General features: G+C 44.9%; 1 protein-coding gene across 3 annotated transcripts in view; it reads right to left on the reverse strand.

Moving 5' to 3' along the window:
* crtac1b (cartilage acidic protein 1b) overlaps window positions 1–12,851 on the reverse strand; it is a 325,818-nt gene that overhangs the window by 221,166 nt on the left and 91,801 nt on the right. The gene's annotated exons all lie outside the window — the stretch shown is intronic.

Consider the following 12,851-nt stretch of genomic DNA (forward strand, 5'->3'; position numbering starts at 1 on the left):
TGTCCAAGGCTTCCTCTAGTGCCAAGAGGAGGCCAGCCTCAGGGTGAAGGAGCAACACCTTATATTCTATTTGGGTAGCCTCCAACCTGATGGCATGAACCACGATTTCTCCTTCTGGTAAACAAATTTCCTCCCTCCCACCTCCATTCCCTACTCTGGCCTTTTTCCTCTTCTCAACTGCCTATTACTTCCCCCCGCATCCCCTCCTCCTTCCCTTCCTCCTATAGTTCACTCTCCTCTCCTATCAGCTTCCTTCTCCTCCAGCCCTTGACAGTGATAACTGCATTGGTGCTGCTTCATGCACCCATGTTGAGCTCATCAATTTTATCAACTTTGTCTCCAACTTCCACTCACCTGCCTTCACCTATCATCTTTCAGCTAGCCTCCTTCTCTGCCCCCCAAAATTTTTATCCTGGCATTTTCGCCCTTCCTTCTCATTCCTGAAGAAGAGTCCTGGCTCAAAACGTCGACTGTCTATTCACTTCTACAGATGCTGCCCGCCCTGCTGAGTTCCTCCAGTATTTTTGTGTGTGTTGCTTTGGATTTCCAGTATCTACAGACTTTGTCATGTTTATGATTTAGGATGTGACCTTAGTCTTTAGAGCGTAAAGATTAGATTAGGTTAATTTGCCAGATGTACATCGAAACATACAGTGGAATGCGCCATTTTGTCAAGAAAGCACTGGAAGTACCGCAAAAGTTGCAATACTGCTAGAGCCAAAATGGCATGCACACATTGTGCTAACCCCATCGCAAATGTCTTTGGAATGTATGAGGAAACCAGAACACACAAGGAGTGACGGGCAGAACATACAAACTTTTTACAGACCGCAGTGGGAACTGAACCCCCATCTTACACCTGGCACTGCGAAGCATTACAAATAGGAGACTGTGAGATGACTTTACAGAGATGAATTTACAGAGATGGACTGTATAAAATCATGAGGGTTAGGGTCAGCACCTTGTTAGGTTGTGTTGGTTGTTAATGCATTTCACTGCCTGTGTCGAAGTACATGTAAATGAATTAGAACATAATTCTGGATCTCATTGGGATTACTATGTGATCCAGACTGATGTGCCTCCTTCTCAGTCACACGGACAACACATGAGAGTGTTAGTTGCTGTAGCTTCACACCGAAGGCACACTGCCGTTCGGTCCGCACCCCTTACTGACAGATTAACCCATTAGTAGAATCAGAATCAAGTTTAATATCACTGGCATAAATTGTGAAATGTATTGTTTTACAGAAACATTGCAACACATAATAAAAGGTCATTTACAATAAGAAATATATAAATTAAATATCTAAATATCAATTAAATTAGATTAGTATTGCAAAAAAGGCAAAGGAAAACAAAATAGTGAGGTAGTGTACATGGGTTCATTGTCCATTTAAAAATCTAAAGGCACTGGGAAAGGAGTTGTTTCTTACACAGAGTGTGTGTCTTTAGGCTCCTGTACCTCTTTTCTGTCGATAGCAAAGAGAAGGTGGTATTTTCTGAGTGATGGGGGTTCTTAATGATGGATGCCTCCTTTCCAAGGCATTGTCTTTTGAAGATGTCCTCGATGTTAGAGAGGCTAGTGCCCACGATGGAGATGGCTGACTCTGCAACTTTCCACAGTTTGTATGAAGGACCTGATTCTGAATAGAGAGTGATTGCAGAGATGGGCACATCTCCATCTGTTACCAGATCATGGTTATTTATGATCATTTTTCAAGCACTCTTGTGCATCAATTCCATTTTTATGCTGACAGCTTCATTGATAAATGATGCTTGCTGCCTGATCTCTGCAGAAGATTGGAAGATTATTCCCAGGATATCCTTTGGAGTGCATATCCTCGATGATGGGCTGGTGTTGGTGAGCTATGTCTTTCTGTTCCGAACTTTCCCATTTAGTTCTCTTGTGGGATTAATAAGGGAGATTAATTTTTGTTCATCAGGTGAGAGTTGTCAAGTTGTCATCCTATAAAGCTGTCTGATCACAGGGTGTGGACATCACAGATAATGCCAGCGTTTACTGTCCATTCCTGATTGCCCCTGTACTGGGGGGAGGGGGTAGTTAAGAGTCAACCCACGAACAATCGAGACCAGGCTAGGCCATCAGGTTCCCTACCCTGATGGATTTTTAACCCCAAACCAGTAGTTTCATTAACAATGGAGATCTTGCAGAAGCTGGAAATTCAGGGCATTTCACACAAAGTGTTGGAGAGACTCAGCAGGTCAGGCGGCACCAGTGGAAAGCAATAAAGAGTTGATGGTTTGGGCCTAGTCCCTTTGTCAGGACCAGAAAGAAAGGGGGAAGAAGCCAGAATAAGAAGGTGGAGGGAGGGGGAGAGGAGTACACGTGGGAAGGTGATGGATTAGACCAGATGAGAAGGAAGGTGGGAGAGGGAGGGATGAACTGAGAAGTTGGGAAGTGTTAGATAGAAAAGGTAAAGGGCTGAAGAAGAAGGAATGTGACAGAAGAGGCAAGTGGACCTTGGGAGGAAGGGAAGGAGGAGATATATCAGAGTGAGGCAGATGTGGAGTGGAGAAGGGGTAAGAGGGGAGCTAGAATAGGGAATGATAAAAGAGAAGGGGAGGGGGGAGGAATTCCTGGAAGGAAGAGGAATTGATGTTCACACCGTCAGGTCGGAGTATTTTCATTGTTGCTCATTAATTCCAGATTTATCTAACCCTTAAAAGGTGAAAACCCCAGCAGGTGTGGTGGTTTTTAACCCAGTCTAAGATCACATGATCCACAACTCCTGTAGCTGGATGAGTAATTAATTGGCTGTGGTGCTGTGGTCATGTCCCCGATGATTTTTACCTGCTTTTACAAAGAAAGTACTCTATCCAGCTGCTTCTCAGCTCGGTATGGAAACTGCAAGGAATTGCAAAGAGCTGTGGACACAGCTCAGTCAGTCAGCAAAGCTCCCCTCCAATGACCAACAGGTAAGCGCCATCACAAAGAAAGCACTTCCACTTTCTAAAAAGTTTGCTTAGATTCGGCATGTCACCTAATCCTTTTACAAACTTCTATAGATGCAGAGTGGAGAGTATATTGACTGGTTGCATCATGGTCTTGTATGAAACACCAGTAGCCTGGATTGGAAAAGTCTAGAGCAAGTGGTGGATGCAGCCCAGTCTATCACAGGCAAAATCCTCCCCACCATACAGCACATTTCAAGGATTGGTCCCATGTAAAAGCAGCATCTATTATCAAGGGCCATTGCAGTCCAGGCCATGCTCTCTTCTAGTTATTACCATTGGAAAGGAGCTACCAGTCTTAGGTCCCACACCATTAGGTTCAACAACATTTATTACCCTACAACCATCAGGCTCCTGAACTGGTGTGGATAACTTCACTCACCTCGACTCTGAACTGATTCCACAACCTACAGACTCACTTTCAAGGATTCTACAAATCACATTCTCAGTACTATTTTTTTTGCACAATTTGTCTTATTTTGCACATTGGCTGTTTGTCAGTTTTTATCCATGTATAGCTTTTGATCAATTCTATTTCTTTAGTTTCCAATAAATGCTGACAATAAAATTAATTTGATGATAATATACAGTCACATATATGTACATGGATAATTGATTGAATTTGACTTTGATTCTGCCTACACTTCTTGCTGCCTTGGAAAATCAGCCAACATAATCAAAAACTTTACCCACACCGGTCATTCTCCCTTCTCCCACCCACCACCCTCCCGTTAGTCTGAAGATACAGAAGCTTGAGAACATGTACCACCAGGCTCAAGGACAGCTTCTATCCCACTGTTATCAGACTCTTGGAAAATTTTCTCATACGCAGATAGATGAACTCTTCATCTCCTAGTGGCCCTTGCATCTTTTCGTTGTGGCCCTTGCATCTTCTGGTCTACCTGCACCTGCACCACACTCTCTCTGTAAATGTAAAACTATATTCTGCGTTCTGTTACAGAATATAGTTTTGTACCTTTTTGTACCACCTCAATTTACATATGTATTGAATGATCTGTCTGGATTCAGATTTGTTTATCACGTGCACATCGAAACATACAACAAGAATGTGCTGTGGACATTCACCACACACAAGGGCACCGCGGTAGCATAATGCTTGGAGCATCGCGTTCAGAGTTCAATTCCAGTGTTCTTATGTAAGAAACTTTAGACGTTCTTCCCATTTCCTCCCGCAGTCCAACGACGTACTGGATAATAGATTAATTGGTCATTATAAATTTTCCTGTGATGAGGTTAGGGTTAAATCAGTGGGTTGCTAGAAGGGCCAATTCTGCACTGTTTCTCTAAAAAAAAATCTGGCACCAACACAGCATGCCCACCTTGTTCTACAGAACAACACAAACAGCAACAACAGCAGCAAATCAAGACACAAACAAGTACAAATATCGACAATAAACTACTTACCAATTACATAAACCTGAACTCTGACAACTGGACCAGAAACATTGTTATGGTCCTGTGGTCATACTGGTTAATGGGGCACATTTAACTCAGTCCTGATGTAGGGTCTTGGTCCAAAATGTCAGCTGTATAAGCAACTTCAGCGCCTCTCGTGTCTAACATTGAGTTCATTTTCACTTGAAGCCAGGGAACACATTCAGAACTCAAAATGTAGTCAGACATTGTGGAGACATGAGAGAATTCAGATACTGGGATCTGAAGCAACACTTGAGGTGCTGGAGGAACGCAAAGGGTTATACAGCATCTGTGGAAGGGAGTGGACAGTCGACATTTCAGGTGCCGACCCTTCATTAACTGCACACTGTCCGCTGTCGGTGTGTGTTCAGGGGGAGTGCTATACTGAAGTGAAGAACCTAGCAGGTGGGTGTGAGAGATCCTTTGTGTCTGGGAAGAGTAGGAGAATTCTCCATAGTGTCCTGGTTAATACGTCTCCCCCTGTCAACAGCAAGTCATCATGTTATAATCAAACTACACCATGTGGGATCCTTTTCAGTGTGAATTGGTTCAGAATCAGAATTATCATCACTGACATAGGCTGTGAAATGTGTTATTTTGTGGCATTAGTACAGGCTGGAGGGGACAGGTGAGACCAGGTGAGGAGGGAAGTGGGTGAGGGGTGGGGTGGCACAGAGAGTGAAGTAAACTTCTGGTGGTATGAACATCAACTTCTCTAATTTTCGGTAATTTCTTTCCCCTCCCCCTTTCTCTCTTTGTCCGTTCCCCGTTCTGGTTCCACTCTCACTCCACTTCTCCTCACCTGGCCGTCACATCCCCTCTGGTTTCCCTTCTCCTCTCCTTTCCTCCATGGTCCACTGTCCTCTCCTATCAGATTCCTTTTTCTTCAGCCATTTACACCTTTCACCGAACCCTCCTTCATGCCCCACCTCCATTCCCCCACCAGGCTTGACCTTTTTAGTCTGGCTTCTGCCCCCTTTCCTTTCCAGTCCCGGTGAAGGGTCTCGGCCCGAAATGCTGCCTGACCTGCTGACCTCCAGCATTCTGTGTGTGTTGCTCAAGATCTCCAGCATTTGCAGAATCTCTTGCATTACTCTTTTATCTCCAGCACCTTGTCCAACACCTAGCAACCTGCTCAGTATCTTGCTGCTGTGTAAACATTTACTGCCACCATTCAAAAATCACAACTACCTCACTGCTATCAGAAGTTGGAGAGGTAGGGTGGCCCGGTAGCACAGTGGCTAACATAACTCTTCATAGCGGTTCAGTTCCCGCTGCTGTCTGTGACAAGTCTGCATGTTCTCCTCATCACCGTGTGGGTTTCCTCTGTATGGATTTCCTCCGGGTGCTCCAATTTCCTCCCGCATTCCAAAGACGTACAGGTTAGAGTTAGTAAGTTGTGAGCGCGCTGTGCTGGTGCCAGAAACGTGGGAGCATTTGTGGGCTTCAAGCACGAGAAAATCTGCAGGTGCTGGGAATCCAGAGCGACACACACAAAATGCTGGAGGAACTCAGCAGGTCAGGTAGCATCTATGGAAAAGAGTAAACAGTCCATGACCCTTCAGCAGGACTGGTTTGGAAGGGGAGGAGCAGGGTAAGAAGGTGAGAGGGGAGGAAGAAGTACAAGGTGGCAGGTGAAACCGGGAGGGGGAGAGGTGGAGTAAGGAGCTGGAAAGTTGGTTGGTGAAAGAGATAAAGGGCTGGAGAAGGGGAAATCTGATAGGAGAGGACATGTGGCCATGGAAGAGAGGAAAGCTGGACAGGTAGGAAGAAGGTGTGAGAGGGAAACAGGAATGGGGAATGATGAATGAGAGGAGGGGGTGGGTAATTACCAGAAGTTTGAGTAATCGATGTTCATGCCATCAGGTTGAACACTACCCAGCAGTCTCCCAATCCACGTCAGATCTCACCAATCCACAGGAAGTCACACCGGGTGCACCAGAAACTGTAGATGACCCCAACGGACTTCACAGGTGAAGCATCGCCTATTTGGGGCCCTGAATGGTACTGAGGAGGAGATGTCGGGGGCAGATTTGGCACTTGCTTCACTTGCCAAGAGGAGGGAGATCACTGAGGAGGGTCGAATAGGCAAGGGAGTTGCGTAGAGACCGATCCCTGTGGAAAGCGGAAAGTGAGGGCGGTGGGGTGGGGGGGGGGGAATTGTGTTTGGTCGTGGAATCCCGTTGCAGATGATGGAAGTTCCAGAGATGCAGAGGCTTGTGGGGTGGTGGGTGAAGACAAGAGGAACCCTATCCCTGGTGTGGCAGTGGGAGGATGTGTGCAAAATAGAAGAGATGCAGATAGGGGCAGCGTCGATGGTGGAGGACGGGAAGGCAGAGGATATCTCAGTTGTTCTGTAATGAATCTTTTCCATGGCCTGCTGAGATCCTCCAGCAGTCTGTGTGTGATGCCACTCGCACATCTTCAGACTGGTGCAGTTGATGCATTTCAATACATGTTTTGATGTTTCAATGAATAAAGCTGATCTTTAATATTTAGGCAACACGGGTGAATCTGCAGATGCTGGAAATAAATAAAAATCACAAAATGCTGGCAGAACTCAGCAGGCCAGACAGCATCTATGGGAGGAGGTAGTGACGATGTTTCGGGCCAAAACCCTTCATCATATCCTCTCCACAGCTACCTTCTCAATTCCTCTCCAAATCTGTGTGCTTTTTTAAACTCTATAATTCATCCCAACCATATAGCATCTATATTTAAGTTTAGTTAGGCTGCACTTGGAGTTCTGGTCACTGCATTCCAGGAAGGGTATGGAGACTTTGGAAAGGGTACAGAAGAGGTTCACTAGGATAAAACGGTATGAGCTGAGCTCGAAGGACAGGTTGGACAACTGGACCATTTTCTCTGGGTTGCTGGAGGCTAAGGGGAGATCTGATAGAAGTTTACAAAATTAAGAGAAGTGTATATAGAGTGGACAGCTGGAATCTTCTTCCCAGGGTTGAAATGTCAAATACTGGAAGAGGTGGATTTAAGGCGAGACATTTAACAAACAGGAGAAAACCTGCAGTTATTGGGGGAACCCAGCGGGCCAGGATGCATCACTGGAAAAGAGTAAACAGTCGGCATTTTGGGCCGAGTCCCTTCATAGGGTCTGACCCCGAAATGGCAATTGTTTATTTATTTCCATAGATGCTCCCTGACAAGATGGAAAATCTGTTCATTATGTGCCTTGTGGGTGATCATGGTATTTCCATGACCATGACTGTTCTTGGCAAATTTTTCCACAGAGGTGTTTTGCCATCACCTTCTTCTGGGCAGAGTCTTTACAAGACGGGTGACCCCAGCCATCATCAATACTCTTCAGAGGTTGTCTGCCTGGTCTCAGCGGTCATACAACCAGGATTTGTGATATGCATCAGTTGCTCCCATGACTTCACATGACCCTGGTTGGTGGGGGGGGGGGGGGGAGGGGGGGTGGTAAACAGGTGCTATGCCTTGCCCAAGGGTGACCTGCAGGCGAGCGGAGGGGAGGAGCGCCTTCCACCCCCCTTGGTAGAGACGTCTCCCCACCCTGCTATCTCCAGAAGGGGCAAGTTTATTTTACAGAGTGTGGTGGGTGTCTGGAATGGGCTACTAGAGGTGCTGGTAGAAGCAGATTTGAAAATGGCTTTTATGCGGCTTTAAGATAAACACATAAATACGTAGGGAACAGGGGAACTCAGCAGGTCATGGAGGGGAATAAACAGACGATGTTTTGGACTGAAACTCTTCATGGTGCCCTGATCTACTGAGTTGCTCCGGCTAGACACACACACACACACACACACACACACACACACACACACACACACACACACACACACACACACACACACACACACACACACACACACACACACACACACACACACACACACACACACACACACACACACACACACACACACACACACACACACACACCCTGGCCTGCTGAATTCCTCCAGCACAGCTGCTCTGGCCTGCTGAATTCCTCCAGCAATTTGTGTGCATTGCTTTGATTTCCAGCTTCTGCAGATTTTCTCTTTTTTGTGGCAGGCGAAGGGATTCATTTAAGTTGGCATCATCTTTGGCACAGACTCCAATGCCTGAAGGGCCTGTCCTGTGTTGTACTGTTTGATGTTTTAAATTCTATAAAACTGCCCTTCTTCCAGTGAATTAACTTTCTCTGAACTGACTTCAATGCAAATATATCCCTCCTTAAAGGGGAAGATCCAGACTGTGTGCAATACTCCAGACAGAAAGCCCCTTCTCTAACTGATTCACTGATCTATTTCCTATTATACATCTTTATTCACACTGCATTAACAATGCGATAAGGAGTATCTCTTTATATTTTCATTAATACTAATTACAGGGGCATTATCAATTTGCATCATAATGAAACTCTATGTCATTACAATAACAGTCTGAAGTGCAATGTTAATCACCACATTAACAGCTTTTAAAAGGGGCTACAAAATCCAATGGGAGCACTTAACGCACGGAATATCCCAATGTCCATTGCAAAAATTAATGTTGAGAAAAGATGTTAAGCAATCATGCCTTGTCATACCACACCGACGTTTCTGTTACAAGAGGCTACTTCAGTAAGGTTTCTCCAAAGTAACTTATTAAACTACATGTATGTCACCCTGAGATTCATATTCCTGCAGGCATTCCCAAATAAATACAAGAAACACAGTAGAATCAATGAAAAACTCCTCATAAACAAAGATCGACAAACAACCAATACAAATTTGATTGTGCATATACAATAATAAAAATAACAGTAATAATAAATAAATAGTAATAAGTATTGAGAACGTGAGTCATAGAGTCCTTGAAAGTGAGTTGTGGGGTCAGTTCAGTGTTGTGGCAACACACACAAAATGCTGGAGGAACTCAGCAAGCCAGGCAGCATCTACGGAGGGGAGTAGACAGCCGACATTTTGGGCAGAGACTCTGGTCTCGATGAAGGGTCTCGGCCCGAAACGTCGACTGTTTACTCTTTTCCATGGAGGCTGCCTGGCCTGCTGAGTTCCTCCAGTATTTTGTGTGCGTTGCTTTGATTTCCAGCTTCTGCAGATTTTCTCATCCTTGTTGTGGTGACTGGCTCAGGAGCCCGATGGTTGAGGGGTAATAACTGCTCCTGGACCTGAAGGAGTGAGTCCTGAGGCTCCTGTACCTCCTTCCTGATGGCAGCGGCGGGAAGAGAGCGTGGCCTGGATGGTGGGGGTCCCTGAAGGATACTGCTTTCCTGCAAGAGTGCTCCTTGTGGATGTGTCCAGTGGTGGGGACGTCTTCACCCACGATGGACTGAGCTGTATCCACCACGTTTAAAGGTTTTCCCATTCGAGGGCATTGATGTGCATTATGCCAGGACTGCACTCTACAATGTGGAGTCTCGATCTGAAATGTTGCCCCCACTGCTGCTGCTTGAGCTGGTGAATTGTGCCAACAGACTGTATTTCTCTCCTCCTGCGTCTCCTTACCAGACTCTTGAATGAACCTCTCAGACTAAAGATGAATTTTTTATCTCCCAGTCTACCTACGACCATCACGTTAACATCCATGAATATGCAGGATCTGTAACTGGCTATATAGAGAAATGTATTCAGGGCATCAGCATTATTAAAACCTCTCAGTGATGGCAAATCAGAAGCCCTGTCTGACAGCCGAGGTCCCAGTACAGCTGACAGATCAGGGGTTAAGACAGCTCCTAGGTGCACTTTACCGCACCATCAAAAAACCAAATCTGGATTATTTTCAAATTCAAATTTAATAATCATTCAACCACATACGAATACTCAGGAAGGCAACCAAATGAAACAGAATTACTCCAGGGCCAAGATGCAAAACATAACACCAACAGTCATACCCAGCACAAAGTACACATATATATAAGATGGCAGTAAAATACAGTCACAAAAAGAAACAGTCCAAGTTCCTGACTGCATGAATGTTGTAGCAGTCTATAATTGAACACAATACAGCTAGTCTTCCAACGCCACTAGCACGGATGCCACACCACACCGCCTCTGGCACTGACTCTGACTCCTCTTTCCTGGGTAGCTAAAGACAGGTGACACCCCAGCCTGTGGCCTAGTTCTCACTACGACCGAGGCCTCACAACTTCCTTGCCATTGGTCCCGTAAATAAAGCAGAGAACCCCGCTTGCAGCATTCCACATTACCAATGTTCACCAGAGTCTTGCAACCACAAGAAAAGTGACTAAGACAATCACTCGCTGACACACTGCACACCACCTTTGTGCACCGACTCCGACATCTCTCTGATGAAGGGAGCCACACAGTCCACACCAAGTCCAGCTCCTTCTGTTTCTCCACCAAAGAGCAACTTGCTGGTGGGATAGACCTATAGTACTTTAAGTTGTTAATGTCCAGCGGCTTTTGCCGTCGTGAGAAGTACTTTTAAAACATTGATCTTGTAGAAACTGCTGCGTACCAGTGCACTGCCATCTTACTAGAAGGATTTTCACAAGGAATATACAGCCGCTTCTGTGACATAAGAGACAAGAGGCGCATGAAACTGCGCATTCAGACCAGAATGGACTACAAGCCCACCCTGCACGTCAACAACAGTGATGCTTCTCTTCCTGATAGGCTAATTGTCTTTTATGGTCGATTTTATCAATGGAACGATGTGATGGCAAGGAAAGCCGCCCCTCACTCCCTCGCCAACGAGCGGGCACTCCCTCTGGCTGCAACTGATCTGAGGAAGGTAATAGCCAGGGTCAACCGACGTGAAGCTGCAGACTTGATAATGTAACTGGTCGGATGCTGAGGGATTGTATAGCCCAGTTAACTGAGGTTCTAACAGGCATCTTCACCATCTCTCTAGAACATCCATTAACCCCCTCAGAGGGTTATAAGAGTGTGGAGTGAGCTGCCAGCACAAGAGGAGCACGTGAGCTTGATTTCAACATTTAAGAGAAGTTTGTATAGGGACATGGATGGTAGAGGTATGGAGGGCAATGGTCCCGGTACAGGTCAATAGGAGGAGACAATTTAAATGGTTTGGCATAGATTAGATGGGCCAAATAGACTGTTTCTCTACTGTACTTCCCTTGACTGTTATTATTTGTTAATATATTTGTGGAAATATTATTTTATGTGTTACATGTCTGAGTTACATGTACCATACTGGTACTGTTATGTGTATATGTACTGTACTGGTACAGTCATGTGTATATGTACTGTGCTGGTACTGTTATGTCTCTGAATTACATGTACTGTGCTGGTACTGTTATGTGTATATGTACTGTGCTAGTACTGTTATGTCTCTGAATTACATGTACTGTGCTGGTACTGTTATGTGTATATGTACTGTGCTGGTACTGTTATGTGTCTGAGTTACATGTACTGTGCTGGTACTGTTATGTGTCTGAGTTACATGTACTGTGCTGGTACTGTTATGTGTATATGTACTGTACTGGTACTGTTATGTGTCTGAGTTACATGTACTGTGCTGGTACTGTTATGTGTATATGTACTGTACTGGTACTGTTATGTGTCTGAGTTACATGTACTGTGCTGGTATTGTTATGTGTATATGTACTGTGCTGGTACTGTTATGTGTCTGAGTTACATGTACTGTGCTGGTACTGTTATGTGTCTGAGTTACATGTACTGTGCTGGTACTGTTATGTGTATATGTACTGTACTGGTACTGTTATGTGTCTGAGTTACATGTACTGTGCTGGTACTGTTATGTGTATATGTACTGTGCTGGTACTGTTATGTGTCTGAGTTACATGTACTGTGCTGGTACTGTTATGTGTATATGCACTGTACTGATACTGTTATGTGTATATGCACCATACTGGTACTGTTATGTGTATATGTACTGTGCTGGTACTGTTATGTGTCTGAGTTACATGTACTGTGCTGGTACTGTTATGCGTATATGTACTGTGCTGGTACTGTTATGCGTATATGTACTGTGCTGGTACTGTTATGTGTCTGAGTTACGTGTACGGTGCTGGTACTGTTATGTGTCTGAGTTACATGTACTGTGCTGGTACTGTTATTTGTATATGTACTGTGCTGGTACTGTTATGTGTCTGAGTTACGTGTACGGTGCTGGTACTGTTATGTGTCTGAGTTACATGTACTGTGCTGGTACTGTTATTTGTATATGTACTGTGCTGGTACTGTTATGTGTCTGAGTTACATGTACTGTGCTGGTACTGTTATGTGTCTGAGTTACATGTACTGTGCTGGTACTGTTATGTGTCTGAGTTACATGTACTGTGCTGGTACTGTTATGTGTATATGCACTGTACTGATACTGTTATGTGTATATGCACCATACTGGTACTGTTATGTGTATATGTACTGTGCTGGTACTGTTATGTGTCTGAGTTACATATACTGTGCTGGTACTGTTATGCGTATATGTACTGTGCTGGTACTGTTATGTGTCTGAGTTACATGTAC

The sequence above is a fragment of the Hypanus sabinus genome, chromosome 22 (assembly GCF_030144855.1).
Source record: "Hypanus sabinus isolate sHypSab1 chromosome 22, sHypSab1.hap1, whole genome shotgun sequence".
Taxonomy (NCBI): domain Eukaryota; kingdom Metazoa; phylum Chordata; class Chondrichthyes; order Myliobatiformes; family Dasyatidae; genus Hypanus; species Hypanus sabinus.